The sequence below is a fragment of the Taeniopygia guttata genome, chromosome 7, assembly GCF_048771995.1.
Source record: "Taeniopygia guttata chromosome 7, bTaeGut7.mat, whole genome shotgun sequence".
NCBI classification, from domain to species: domain Eukaryota; kingdom Metazoa; phylum Chordata; class Aves; order Passeriformes; family Estrildidae; genus Taeniopygia; species Taeniopygia guttata.
In genome coordinates this window covers 19,789,725-19,803,556 of record NC_133032.1, presented here as the reverse complement: position 1 = coordinate 19,803,556, position 13,832 = coordinate 19,789,725, and the positions used below count along the sequence as shown (strand labels likewise).

At 40.9% G+C, this 13,832-nt stretch overlaps 1 long non-coding RNA gene across 1 annotated transcript; it reads right to left on the bottom strand.

Moving 5' to 3' along the window:
* Positions 1-1,202: 1,202 nt before the first annotated feature.
* LOC115495989 (uncharacterized) lies at positions 1,203-12,826 on the bottom strand. Its single transcript, XR_003961339.4, has 3 exons — positions 12,607-12,826; positions 9,818-9,943; positions 1,203-1,575 (listed from the first exon to the last, which is right to left on the bottom strand). It is a non-coding gene; the product is annotated as an uncharacterized lncRNA (long non-coding RNA).
* Between the last annotated feature and the right edge of the window lie 1,006 nt (positions 12,827-13,832).

Sequence of the window (13,832 nt, the reverse complement as noted above, 5' to 3'; positions counted from 1 at the left end):
AAATTCAGACTGGTAGATATGGAAGGGTGAGAAGAAAACCTGTCCAGCTAAAGATGAGGACTCCACCTTTTGTGTAAATAAGTTAGGAGTTCGTTTGAATAGGGGAGATGCTCCAGAACACATTAGCTGAAGGATAAGAACATGACATACTTTTCCCAGGGCTCCTATCTGTGCTGCTATAGCAGGACACACCATTGTGGTGGTGTGTTTGGTGCACATCCCTCTTTTCAACAAATTCATAATCTCACTATGGGAAGGAATGGATCAGTGCATCTTGTATCAGGGCTTCCTGACAGGAACAAGAATTTGGTTTTAAAACACTGTTCATATATCAGTTAGGCTTCCCTAGCCCTGTAAAACAGAAAATGAATTTTAAAAAATGAAAATTAATTTAAAAGGCATTATTAATTTTGAAGATTATTTTGACTCCTTCATGAATGGAGGCAGCTGGTTTTTACTTCAAAACATACCATTTCTGGTCCTTCCTTCCTCTGTACCATACTTTGTAGAGATGAGAGGTGTTGTACATTAATGTCTAACGTGTGTTGAGTGTCACTGCTGTCATGCTGGTGCCTATCGATCCTGTCCTGACAATGCAGACCTTTCAGAGCTTTTGACTTGTGCAAAGCTGGAAGAGGGCTGTGTATTTTCCTGTCTTCCTACAGAAAACGTGCTCTGTGCTCCTAAAAACACCCTGTGTGTGGCTAAATGTGCCCTGAAGGGAACACAGCAGACACTACAGCAAGGCCTTCCTCCCAGAAGCGGGAGGAGGTGCCTCAAGCCTGCCATGGCACCCTGCAGCTTCAAGGAAAGGCTGAAGTTTTCAATGGACAGCAACTGCTCCCAAAGTGGTCAGGTGAAGGTAAGAAAGGCTGATGGGGATGAGAGAGAACCCCTTCCTCTACCTTGCATCGTCTGAAGGAAGTTCCCCAAGACCATCCAGGTGGTTTGGCGATGCCGTGGTGCTAAGTAACATTGCAATAACTTTATCTTTGTGTCAACGGTTTTTTGAGAAATGTTTGAATGGCATCACCAAAATATGCCTAGCAAAACCAAAGTGCAGAAAAATTACAGAGTGGCCTGACATTTGAAGCCATATCAGTACCCTTTTACGAACTAATACGCAAAAACCTGGACATTTTTCCCCTTGGTTGTTAGAATAAGCATGTTAACAGTGCACTGCCACAGCTGAACCCACATGCTAAAGCTGAGATTGCCAAAACTATATTTCAGAATTTCATGGATACAGAATTTCACAAGGTGGATTTGATCAGAGTGGCAAGGCTTACCATGTAGGAAAACTCCGAATTTTAATCACCGTTACTGAATATATTGAAACCTACACTTTACACAAAACAATGGCATCTCTAATGAGAATGCTCCAGCACCTCAGTTGCACTGCTAGCTCCATCATCCATTCCTTGTCATGCATTTTTTTAGTGGCTGTGTGCCCTTGTGCATACAGGAGAAGATCACATTCACACAGAAAGACTTATCTGTGAAGTGCTGAGGTCATTAATCGCATGAAGCCAGCAGAGCACAACAGGAAACATCTCCTTGCTGCAAGATGGTCTTCTTTTTGTGCAGACAGAAAAAAAAAAAAAAAAAAAAAAAAAATACTGTCCCAGCTTTTTCTGATATGTAGTTCTTTGTTTTAAATATTACATGTGAAGGAATAAATATCCTGGCACTGGTAAGCACACCATAGGCTAGGAGGTTTTTATTTGCTAGTTATTGTTTGTCTTATAAATGCTAAAGTGAAATGACGCAAGTGCCCTTTTTGTTGTCATATTGTTTGTTTTAGCTTTTATTGGATGCAATCCAATGGTACCTTTACGTAGGCTCCTGTATAATTAAGATAGTGTGCACATTCTCTGAAAGGAAATCATTAAGAGCCTCTCACAGAGAATGCACTGATTTCCCTGTCTGTGCCTTTTAAGTGGGTATTGCTCACACTCCATCAATTAACTTCTTGATAGTCCAGGCATACTTCAAAAATTAATCCCATGTTAAGCTTCCAAAGCAGCTTTCAGCTGAAAGCGTTCAAGCTGCTTTGCACTTGCTACAAACATGAATTTCTTGGTTTTCCTAATTGTAAGATATTCTTAGGAAAAAAAAAAACAAAAACAAAACAAAAAACAAAAACAAAACCCGTTGGGTTTTTTTTTTCCTCAGAAAACACTTTAGAATCGAGGGAGGGGGGTTGAGTTTTTTGGTTGTTTGCTTGTTTTTAAAGTAAAACAAAACAAAAAAACAGCTCTATAAATCCTCAGATTATTTGATATGTGCCTTGGTTATAGATTTTCAATCACATAATCGAGAGAAACAGATATGATTCTTGGGGAAGAAACCTGGGGATTTAACAACTGAACAAAGAGGATAAAGTACAATTTCACTGTATATTTGCTCAACTGAAACTGCAAACACAAGGCATAAACTTTCCCATTGCCTATAAATAACAGCCTTCCATTGCTACAAACTCTCTGTAGCCTGTATAGGTGCTCCCAGTAGGTGAGGTGTGCCCTGATACCAGGCTGTCACTGCTGGAAAGCTGCCAGGCTGCTGTGCAGCTTAGAACCTGCTCACCTGTGAGCTCCCCTTGGCTGCTTCTGCTCTCAAACTGCCCTATCCCTGCTACACCTCACAATGGAAGATATTCCTTCTCTAGACCTAAGGGGAAAGTCAAGAAAACCCTGTAAAACTAAAGCATGCTGGTGATACTAGAGGGAGAAAAGCTCTGCTATTGCTGTGTTCACCTGTCTTTACTGGGAGCTCAAGCTAAGGATTGAATTTTCTCATCTTTAAACCTACCCAAAATTTTAATAGACTTCAGGGGAGATTTGACATCTAAAACTGGTTTCCTAATTAAAAACAAATAGAAACACAATGTACAGTTACTACAGGCATATTTGTAGATGATCAGTGTGCGACAGTAAATAATGATTATTGAATTGGTATTTGGTAAATTCTGAAACTGAAGTCGAAACACTGTGTGCATTACACCAGGAACTTGCTTGCTTGACTGAACATGCTTCAGCTAAAATTGTATCAAAGTAGTTACAAAACCTGATTAAACAGGGCTTCATTCTCACATGCAACTCCACCTTGCTGGCTTGGCAGTCATAAACTGGCAACACCCTTTTGCTGGGTTTCACAAAGCTCATTAGCTGTTAATAATAGCAGAGCAAAGGAGTTCAGTTCGTTTCCATCACACTGATGGTGCTTAGGGAATCGATGCCCCCTGACAAAGGGTGATGGTTCAAAAAACACACTTTGCATCAGCTCCCATTTTCTGTCTAGCTCCAAAGGCAGCAGACCCAGCCAGCACTGAGGCTCTGTGCTGTCTGCAGTGACAGAATTCAAACCACCCTTCTCATCCACTTCCACCAGGTGAAAGCTGATTTGCTTCAAAAAAAGGTCCCAGGGCACTCAGCAGTAAAGATTGATAAAGCATTCCCAATTCAGAAGTCTGTCAGAAGAGGAAATAAATAGCTATAAATACAGATCACTATTTTTTGCAACATCCAAGCTGCAGACACTTACAAGTCTTTTGTGCATTAATGTGTATCTTAATATATCAGTTCCTAAAAACTAATGCTGTGACAGCACTTGCATTGTGAATATATACATCAGCTGAGCTTACTGCTTGCTGGAATGTTAGATAGTCAGCTTTCAGCAGTGGGGCCTTCCAGCTAAGCTCCTATTCACCTCTAAATACAGTGTATAAGGTCTCAAAAACTGTGATCAAGACAATTAAAATAAAGTTGCGAAAAACTCCATCCAACAAGCTTCATCTCTACATCAATGACATGCAAAAAATGTAATTGCAATTGCGTTTCAACCTCTCGCCCACTTTTGGAGAACAGAAAACATCTCTTCCACCCCCATTCTTTGCAAAATTTCCATTCTGCTTCTATTTAAATGAAGAAAGAAGAATGTGCACTATTTTTCAGACCAGTCACAGTAGTCCAGCCTTAGGAATTTGTCTTCATAAAAAATCACCACAGTTGCAGTACAGTACCCAAGTATTTTTTACCCTTTGCTAACACACAGGAAATGGATTAAAGAAAGGAGGTGAAAGACAGCAATTCTCCCTCCTAAACATCACAAAAAATAAGAGACCGTTGGATAATCCTTGCAAAAGTATATTAAACACTGCTAGATTCTTGACTCTACTGCTCTTCCTTGTCTGCATCATTTTGCTGTATAAATGGGATTTTAAGTAGCTTAGCCTTTCCGAACTATTTGCCCTGGAGAGAGCATTCTGCACTATTCCAAGCACGGCGGGGACTGTCCCCACCAGTTTCCAAGGCACACTATGCATGCTGATGCTCCAGAAGGACTTTGGGAAGGAGTTCTTGTCCTTGGGCACAGCCAAACTTTACTCTTAGAAGGAGTGGGAACAAAAAGACACCTCAGAGCTCTGGGCAGCCTCCTCACAGGATGATAAGGCAGCTTCAGAGGAGAGACACTGAACTTGTTCAGATTGGCCCATTATCCAGAGCTTACAAAAACCATCACGGAGCTGTGGTATGTTTACTAAATTAATATATAGGTACTATCTCCCAAAAACCAATAGCAAAAATTTATTACAAGTCCAAACATCTTCAAACCAGTGAACTGCCGTGGGAGAGGTAGTGCTACTCCTGACCAGAAGTGGCAAGCTGCTGTTTGCAGTTCCCCCCTGCTGGGGGTGGTTTTAGCAGATGTAAAATGTACCTGGTAACTTGACTTCTGTTATTGCTTTCCTCTAAGAAATATGAGAATTAAAGTAATTCAAAATCAAATGTATTTTCTTCCAGATCTGCTAAATAAATAATGTAATAATCAATAAATAAATGGAATCCACTAAATTCCTGCAGGTAGGTTTTCTCTGCAGAGAGAATTGTATGTGTGCCTGCTTCTTCTGAATTTTAAGCTATCTGATAAGCACTAACAGACCTGTCAGTTGTATAGATTCACAATCTATTTTACCATAAAGCATAAATCCAAAAGGAAGGAGGAAATAAAGCAAAGTCCCTTTAAGAGTGGTGCAGCATTCACCCCCTCAGGCACTGCATATGGGCAGAAATCTGGCAAATCTGCCCAGGCGGGTCAGAAGACCAGATCTGCTGACACTTGGGACCAGAGCTGCTGTCAGTGCCCCCATCTAGATTTGCACACAGTGTCTCAGGCAGGCGCGTGGGCACTGGCAGCAGCTCTGGTCCCAGGTGTCAGCAAATCTGGTCTTCAGACCACAAACACTCAAGGCTTTGAGAGGAGAAAGCAACTGGTTTTACATACCTGAAAAGTTGTGTCAGAAGAAAAAGAGAATGATGCTAAAAATTCACCAATTTTTTCCCTTTTATCATAAGTCAAAACGTTGCCATAAACATGCATTATTTGAGAAAAAAACATTAACTTTGTCTGATTAGCTACTTCCATTGATAAACATTTTCATTGGTAAATCTTCAGTAATAAATTGCTGAAATCTGAAGTCAGATGCACACCCAGCAAAGGTGTTTAATTTAGCTTATTATCTCATGTTATTAAAAATACAGAAAATAACCTCTTAATTAAAAAATATTGCCCATGTAAGCAATGGGCTATCTCGAGTCATGCAGTTTGCAATATTAAGTAGAAATCAACTGATTATCATTTTCCTAGTAACTTTGGAGAATCAATTTACATAATCTACTGGCACAACCATTTTCTTCCCAGGTGGAAGATGCTTTGTGACTCATGGACTGACAGCACAGCTGCTTTTTGTCTTTTCTGTGACCTGCCTGGGATATGAAATGGTTGTTGGAGCAACAGGCACAGCTGCACTATGTCTGAATGCTCCCACTGTGAACTCCAAAGCTGTCTGACAATTATGCAGTAGAAAAAACACAGAACATGAAAATCTTTGGCACAGGGCAAGTCCATCAGCCCACATGCCAGAGAACAGGTTGGACACCACTCCTGACAGTGTGTGAAAGCATCTGCAAACAGATATTCCTGAGTCTCCAACTTCTCCTGCTCTTTGGACACTTTTAAAGTAAACCCTTTTTAGTTTGGCATTTTTAGGCCAAAGGCAAGAAGTTGATATTGTGGGATCTTTGTGAAGATTAGCTGGTGGTCACATCAAAGAGTCACTAAATTGCAGCTCTGCCATGAGTAAACCTGTACAGCTCTGCCTAGACCTGTGAGGAGAAACTGCCCGGCCAAGGGGGAATTGCACTTATTTTCTTTCACATTTTTTGGTAACGGAGTAGAAACCTCCATATCTCCTCTCTCCATACCTTCTCCACTGAAGAAGAACACTAGAATAGTCTCCATTTTATCCTTGCCTTCTTTTCCTAGCAGAACTTTTTATGGGCAGAAAATCCCAACAAACAAGCCTGAAGTACAATAATTTTGAAAGTACAGATTTCTGAGTGTTTACAGCTAGTTCCTGTCTTTATACTGGTGATAGCTCCTTCATGGGCTCAATAAAGGGGATGCACCATCCTGTGCTCATGAGATCACAGCATCCTGCCAGGCAGGCAGACAAAAACCTCTTGTTTTATAGCTGAGGAGGTGAAATGTCCCAAGAGCATGAAACCAGGCTTCTGAGCTTAATCTTGCTTTCATGGCTACTCTTATACCTTCAACCTCTGAAAGTCCCTCCAACATGGACAAATCCAAAAATACTTCATGCTGAGCACAGCAGCTGCTGGGCACAAAGACAGCATCTCTGTGGCTGCCCAAACCAAGATAAAAACATCATCAAAATGTGCAGCTAGGAGAAAAGGAGCAGAGGACATTTCCCACTACCATTCTGGAAACAGGGTCTTAGGGCCACCAGTGCTATTAGTGCTCCATCAATCCCTGGTATCACTGTGAGCTCATTTTAGTTAAAAAAAAATGTCTTAGAGAACCAATGAATCCTTCTTCATTTTGCTAGTTTACCAGATGAAATATTACATAATAAAATATTAAGAATGCTGTGGTAGTAAGGACAGGACCACATACTCAGGAAAATATGATATGGTGTTAAAAGGAAATCTCCAACTCTTTCTTGCATCCTGAAGGAAAGAGTGATAAAAGTGGATTTTAATTATTAACCTGGATTAGCTATCACAATACCTGAGAAATTGCCATATGGAACATATTCCAGTATAGCTTTTACTCTTAATGGCCTCGAGCCTTCCAAGAAACAAAATCTGTGTTACATAAACTGATATCAAAGTGGCCTTGCTTTTCCTTCCCCTAGAGCTACAAATACATCAGCTATGCAAGAGCCATTAACGTGCAGTTAATGTGTCCAGTAAAAATTTCAGTGAAACATGCTGTGGTTGCTTGAAATAAGTGTTTGGATGGAATAAAACTATAGTAGTATGAGACTTGAAGCAGAAATCCCAGCTATGTTACCCTTTCACTTTTATTTGTTCTCAACAAAGTTCCCGCTGTGATTATGGCTCTGCTTTAGACCAGAGTGTGAAGGATGTGAGGCATGAAGAACTGTGCTATTCAGCCCTTTAATTATTCAACTCAGCCATTGCTAAAATATCTACTAGTAATATCCATGAAAAGATGACACATCCTTTGTATTTTGCACAGATAAAAGAAATAAGAATCAGAACCAATGAAAGGGACATGAACAACAGTGGCATTGCCTTACGGTCTCCATGAGGCAGTATCAAGTTTCCATCACTACTTTTCAGATTAATGTTTTGTACTGGAGACACAATTTTTGGTGCTTGTAAACATATTTTTCCTTCCGCAAAGTTGTTAAAAATAATAGCGCATATTTATATGAAAGCACCAGGACTAAAATAGCACAAGCTGATTTCCTGTTTCTCCAAAAAGCAGTGTGTATGGGCAAACCAAGCCAAGGCTTCCAGAAGTGCTTGTGAAAGGTTAAAGGTCAGTCCTCTGATTTTGAGAGAGAGATAGGTTTGGGGAGAAGAGAGAGGGGAGAGCTCAAGTGAGATTATTCTTCAGGCTGTGGCCCAGCTGCAGAAGATCTACGTTCAACTTGCTTCCATATTCTTTCAGTAAAACAAGCAAGGACCCACCACAGGCAGAGAGGACAGGTATACAGTCACACATGCAATTTTGGTTAGTAGAAGTGGATAGTGGATGAAGTGGATCCAAACTCTAGGTGCTGAGCTCTGGGCTAGTGAATGTGCAGAGCCACAGGGAACAGTGTGGCTCTGTGCCTTTTCAGTCAGTTATAGCACTAACAAATGCAAGAGCTCACTGTTTCTTCAACCTCTTTTTGCTTACAAAAGGACAAAATTCCTCGCTCTTTTGCTCTTCAAAGCAACTAAAGGCATTTCAGAAAAAAACCCAGACTTAAATAGATGTTGCAGAATATGTAAATGTCATGATGAGATTGACTCTAAGAGAGGCATATTGTATACCAAATGCATGCTGGGTGAGGCCAATGTTTGCCTTTGAATGATGGCACACAGTGAATTCATTGGCACGCTCAGCAGCCCACACTTCTTTCTGAATAATCACAACCTGAGGAAAAAGCTAGGATAGAACACAGCAGTAATCCTCAAAGATTCACACACTTGCACATGTGCACAAGAAGACAAAATGGCAAAAAAATGTCAAACAGAATAGCCTGGCTTTTATTTTTTTCACAGAGCTCTTACCTCTTCATGACCCAGACACTTCTCAGTGTTCTCTACCTCCTCTTCCTAAGAAAGCATCTGAATCAGTTCAACTTAGAGTGGAAGAGGGGTGGAATAAGGGAAAAAAACTCACGTAGTTTTGGCATTTGAATAAATATGAACATATGTTTCTGCTGTTTCATTTCTATCAGATTTGGCTTCTCTGTTGGGTGATTTTAACGACTGTTTATTTGCACACAGTTGTGCAAGTTTTTTTACAGCTTGTTAAGTTAGACTTGAGACGACAGCATGTGGTTCCCTTCAGACATAACTAACTTAAAATAACAAAGCCCATGAATTCCTTCTTAAGAAGCTCAAGGCCATTTGTTTAAAGTTTGAAAAGAATTAGGAACCTGTAATTTCAGGCTTTGTTATGAAACGGGTGAAAAGTTTCTTTCATATTACCTGGCTGGATGCACTCTACAGCTGTGTCCTGCTGCAGAACCACCAAAAAAGTCATCTTTCTATGTGTGTGCTGGTTGCAGAGAAAATTCTGGTTACAAACATATTACAGTTGCATATAACACACCGTAGAGGAGAGGTGACTGCATGAAAAATAGTAGCTGAAACACGATGGCTTTAGGAAAAAGACAAACCAACCAGCAAACAAGTGAACAACAGAATATTTGTCATAGCCCCCAATTCTCACAGTTTAAGGAAGTGTCAAAACTGGAAGAAAATGCAATTTGACTTATCTTAAGCACAGTAAAGAGAGAAATGCCACGGAGATGACAGCAATAAAAACAAACATTTTCTCAGAAGATCAAAATGCAGTCCCTGAAGCACTTCGCTGTAGCTGAAGGTTGAGAACAACTGTATACACCATGCACAGGGGTCAGCAATGAACTGCTGGAGCCAAGTGCCAGCCAGAAAAACAACTGAAACAAGAGAAATACTTGCAGGAGTGATAAGAAGCTTTTGCTGCAACAAAGGGCAGATTTGTTCTATGTAGCTGATAGAACAATATTGGTCTTGGACATGCTTTGATTTGAAAACAGTTCTTTGCTAATCAAAGATATGTTTTTGGCTACTCAGGTGTGGGCAGGCACTAAGAGAAAGAGGCACAGGGTTGCATTAAGTACTGCTCCCTGCCCTGAGAGTGTAAGTCAGCTTGAAGATAGCAGAGTAAGAACAAGCACTTCTGAGAAATCTGACAAGCAAAAGATCAAAAGGCTTCTGCTTCAACTTACTGTTTCCCTTTAATGGCTGTAGGCTGAATGTAGGATTCCAAATCAGTCCCTCATGCTTTTTTACCCCCATGTATGGGCATTACATCTCTTCTCTTCAACCCAGACCTTTGGAGTTTTTCCCAGCACCTTGAAGGAACAGAGTATATTACACTTTTTACATTTAACTACTGTAGGTACAAATCAAAACATCTAATTCTGAATAATGGATACCTTGAACCCCCAAGCAAGCTGCTGCAAAATTACTTTGGTTACAAAGGGCATATTTGTGTCCACCTGTTCTGATTAACAGATTGTTGGAGGAACTCAAAACATGAGAATTTAATCCTGTAGCTTGGACAGAATATTAAAAATATTTGCTTTTTGAAGAGTGAACTTGTGGTTTGATAATTGAGAGAAGAGATACAGCTTATAGACAGTTCCAATTACAATGAAGTATTGATAAAAAGGAGCTGTAATATTATTTTCAGGCACAAATTCATCTCTCAGGAGTGCCAAGTTGCAATGTTTATAAAATGCCAGGAATGCTTTTCCATTTTATAGCAAGTAACTACATTATCTTGCAAATCGCATCTCCCAGGGCCTACTGTATTACAGCCTTAAGCATGCCACAGTTTATTTGAGCATTAGGATGACAGCCCCAGTTGTATTGTGCTGAGGCTTGTGGGATGGTTGCTCCATTTGATGGTACAGGGGGTGTTCAGCTGCAGGAACGGAATTTGCAAACCTGAGTTGAGTCCTCACATCCTCTGTGCAGTGAATGGCATTGACGCCTGTGGATGCCATGTACAACATCCACATGGAAGAACACCTGAAAAGCTTCTCCAGGTGTTAGCACCATCCAAATGCCAGATTATAGACCTGCTTATAAATCTAAACTTATAAATCTATAAATTTGTAATCAAAGCAGATTATAAATCTGCTTTGAAGTGAAATGTCGATATTCTCCAAGGGACAAGCTTACCCCACAACAGCAACACAGGACTCAAGACAGAGACTCTGAGTCTGCTCTTCTACAAATACTGTGGATGTTTTCCCAGCATCCACACAATATATAGCAGCAGCTTCTGTCTGAGCAACCAGAAACAAAACTTTTATGTGCCCTAAAGGTAAATCTTTCTTATGGTGAGAGCACAGTGCCAGGCCCTCCTGGCCTCATGCATATCTTACTGGAACACCATGGCTTCGTGGTCTTCACAGAGAAAGGTGAAAGGGTCCCTTTAGCAGAAGAGCTGCAGAGTTTAATGGTTTCCTGTTCAGAAAAAATGTGAACTGCAGTTCCTTTTGTCTGCAAGTGGTGCTGAGCTCATTTCTCACAATCTAGCAAGGGTCTCCAGGCTGTTCAGTAGCAATACTCCCTGCTGCAACCCGCTGTAATTTTCAATGGCAGTAGGGATGCAAGTTCTGTGCTTTTTTCTGACCTCCTTTTAATCACTGAATCTTACTAATCCTCACATGACATTTCACAAATCAGTCCCACAGGCAGGCTCCGTATGAGAGAGCCCAGGTGGCAGAGAGGCTTATCTACAAATGCAGTGGCTCTGACCAGGCTGAGTGCAACTCCCAGAGCCTACACAGCTTGTCTGGCAAAAATATGGATACCCATGGATGTCTGGATGTGTGTAACTACTGGAGTTCTTGGAGGCTCATCTTAGATGCAGGTGAATACATTTGGCCTTAATTGGCATTTTAGCTTTCTACAACCCTTTTTTTTTGAAAATCTGGCCTGACATTCTCTAACATAAACTCTACTGAACTAATTCTCCAGATTATCCAGGATAATGTTTGCTGAAAGTTAAGTCATCATGTTCTAAGGGTAATTGCTACAGAGCACTGTACATTACAAAAAGACAGATACTGTTCAGTCAGGAAGCCTAAACCCTCCAAAAGGCATTAAGACACAGAAAGGTGAAGGCTGTCATGTTTCTCACTATGCCAAACAAAAGACATCGCTAAAGCAGAATGTAAAACTTTTCAAACTAAATGCTTCCAATGGAAACTTGCGCTGCTGCGGTAGCAGCAGAGCCCAGTCGTGCCACAAGGCATCAGGCAAGGGGAGCCTCTCCTGCTCTCCCAGGGGCTCCCTCTGGAGCAGTGCCAGGGCTGCAGGGCCCCTGCCACTGCACTGGGCCAGGGAGCAGGGCAGCCTGGTGACAGCCAGCAGCCAGGCCATCAGGCATCCCTGCCAGGATGAGGCAGGCAGGGCCGAGTACAGAGAGGGCAGAGGTGTTTGCTGGGCACACGCAGACACCTCACATTGCTCAGCACCCAGGCTGCTGGGGGAGCTGCTGGGGGAGCAGGAGCTCCACCCTGAGCTGAGAGCCGAGCGCCTCCAGAAGCTACAGCCCTGTTCAGCCCCTGAGGTGAGGTAGAGAATGACAGAGCTGCTTAAGCAGCTTAAGCAGCAAGCTGGTGGACTGGAAGCAGGAAGGTGAGACAATTGAGATGGAAACAAACAGCTGGAAATACAAGAAGGCATGGATGACTGACAAAAGTGATGACTGTAATTTAATAAGCAAATACCTCAACTACAAAGTGGAAAATACCATTAAAAGCATGCCACATCAGAAAAGGTTATCAAGCATCCATCATCCATTCAATTAAACATTCATAGCTCAAAGTTAATCAGAATTCTTGGCTTGTTAGTCTTATGAGTTAAAGATTCTGGATTTCCTGGCCCATTTTATGTCAGAAAAAGGACAACAAGACATCACAATCACTGGCATCAGGAGACAAACTCACAAAGTGTAACTACGGCACTCAGACAACATGAACAGAATTTTTCACAGTACCTGGCAGCCAGCTTGGAATAGATTTATTGTTAGTCTATTAAAACTTTCTGACAGCAATCTTCACTTAAATATGTATCTTCTCTTCTTTTCATAATGAAAATCTAATACCTGAAGGTGTAAAGTCATTGGCAGAACAGCAGTATTCTCTTTAAATGTTAAACATGTTTAAACATCAGCTGTTGCCTGCTGGTACTCTCTATCCATTAGTGGAGCTGAGCTCATTCCAGTCCTGTCAGGGGTGGCTTGGTTACCAGAACATCGACTTCCCAAATCCTGCAGGAGAGCAGGAGGAAGCTGAGGCTGTGAGCACAACACTGCATTCTCAAAGAAAGCTGTCTGTCTCTTGGCAACTGGAAAAACAATCTCTCAATTACTGTAGTCTAGTCCACATCTGCTGTTAAAACATTGGAGAAAATATTTGAGCCCTTTCAAATTGTTGATAATGAAATTACACAGACAAGAGATTAGATTGTTCATTTGGAAATGGGTTTAATTAATAGCCTGGAATTTTATTTGTACCCTTTCTAAAGTTCATGATTCAAGTTTCATTTCCTTCCCCTTCTGTAGCATCTCTTGCTGCAAAGTTATGAAAAAGAAAGGAGGAAAAAACTTGTTAATTTGGGTTTTTTTCCCAAGTAATTCAAGGCAGAGCATTAGAACTTCTGTTAAAACATACCTGCTCGTTTTATGGTTCAGTAAAAGTCACATGCAGCAGTAGGGTTTGGAAGGTCATTTGACAGTCTTGTGTCCAAGGCTTGCTCTGAGCAGGGCATTGTGTCTCATCTTCAGTGGCTATATTTTTACATATATATATTTATTCTTTTTCACATGTTCTTTGTACTTTCTCCCCCTCACACTTGTGAAACACTAACACTTGTCAGACTCCTGCCTTACAGTGCACAGGCAGCTCTCTCCATTTTAAGGCTTAAATAAAGGTGGTGGGAGCTTTGACTTTTAGGCAAATTTGAAAAGTTGGCAAATATCCCTTACGAGGTTGTAAACACATTTCTGTGACTAGAAGGAATTTATTCAGACATTTCTAGCCATGAGAGGAATGCACTCCCCTTAGTCTACTTAATGACTTTTATATTCTAAAACTCTTTCCTGCTATGATTTTCATGAACTACTTCAATTTTTAAACTCTCACAGCACAAAGCAGTCACTGTTTAAGACAAAGTAAATGTAATTCATAAGGTCATTACTTACCTAGAAAACAATATTAATTA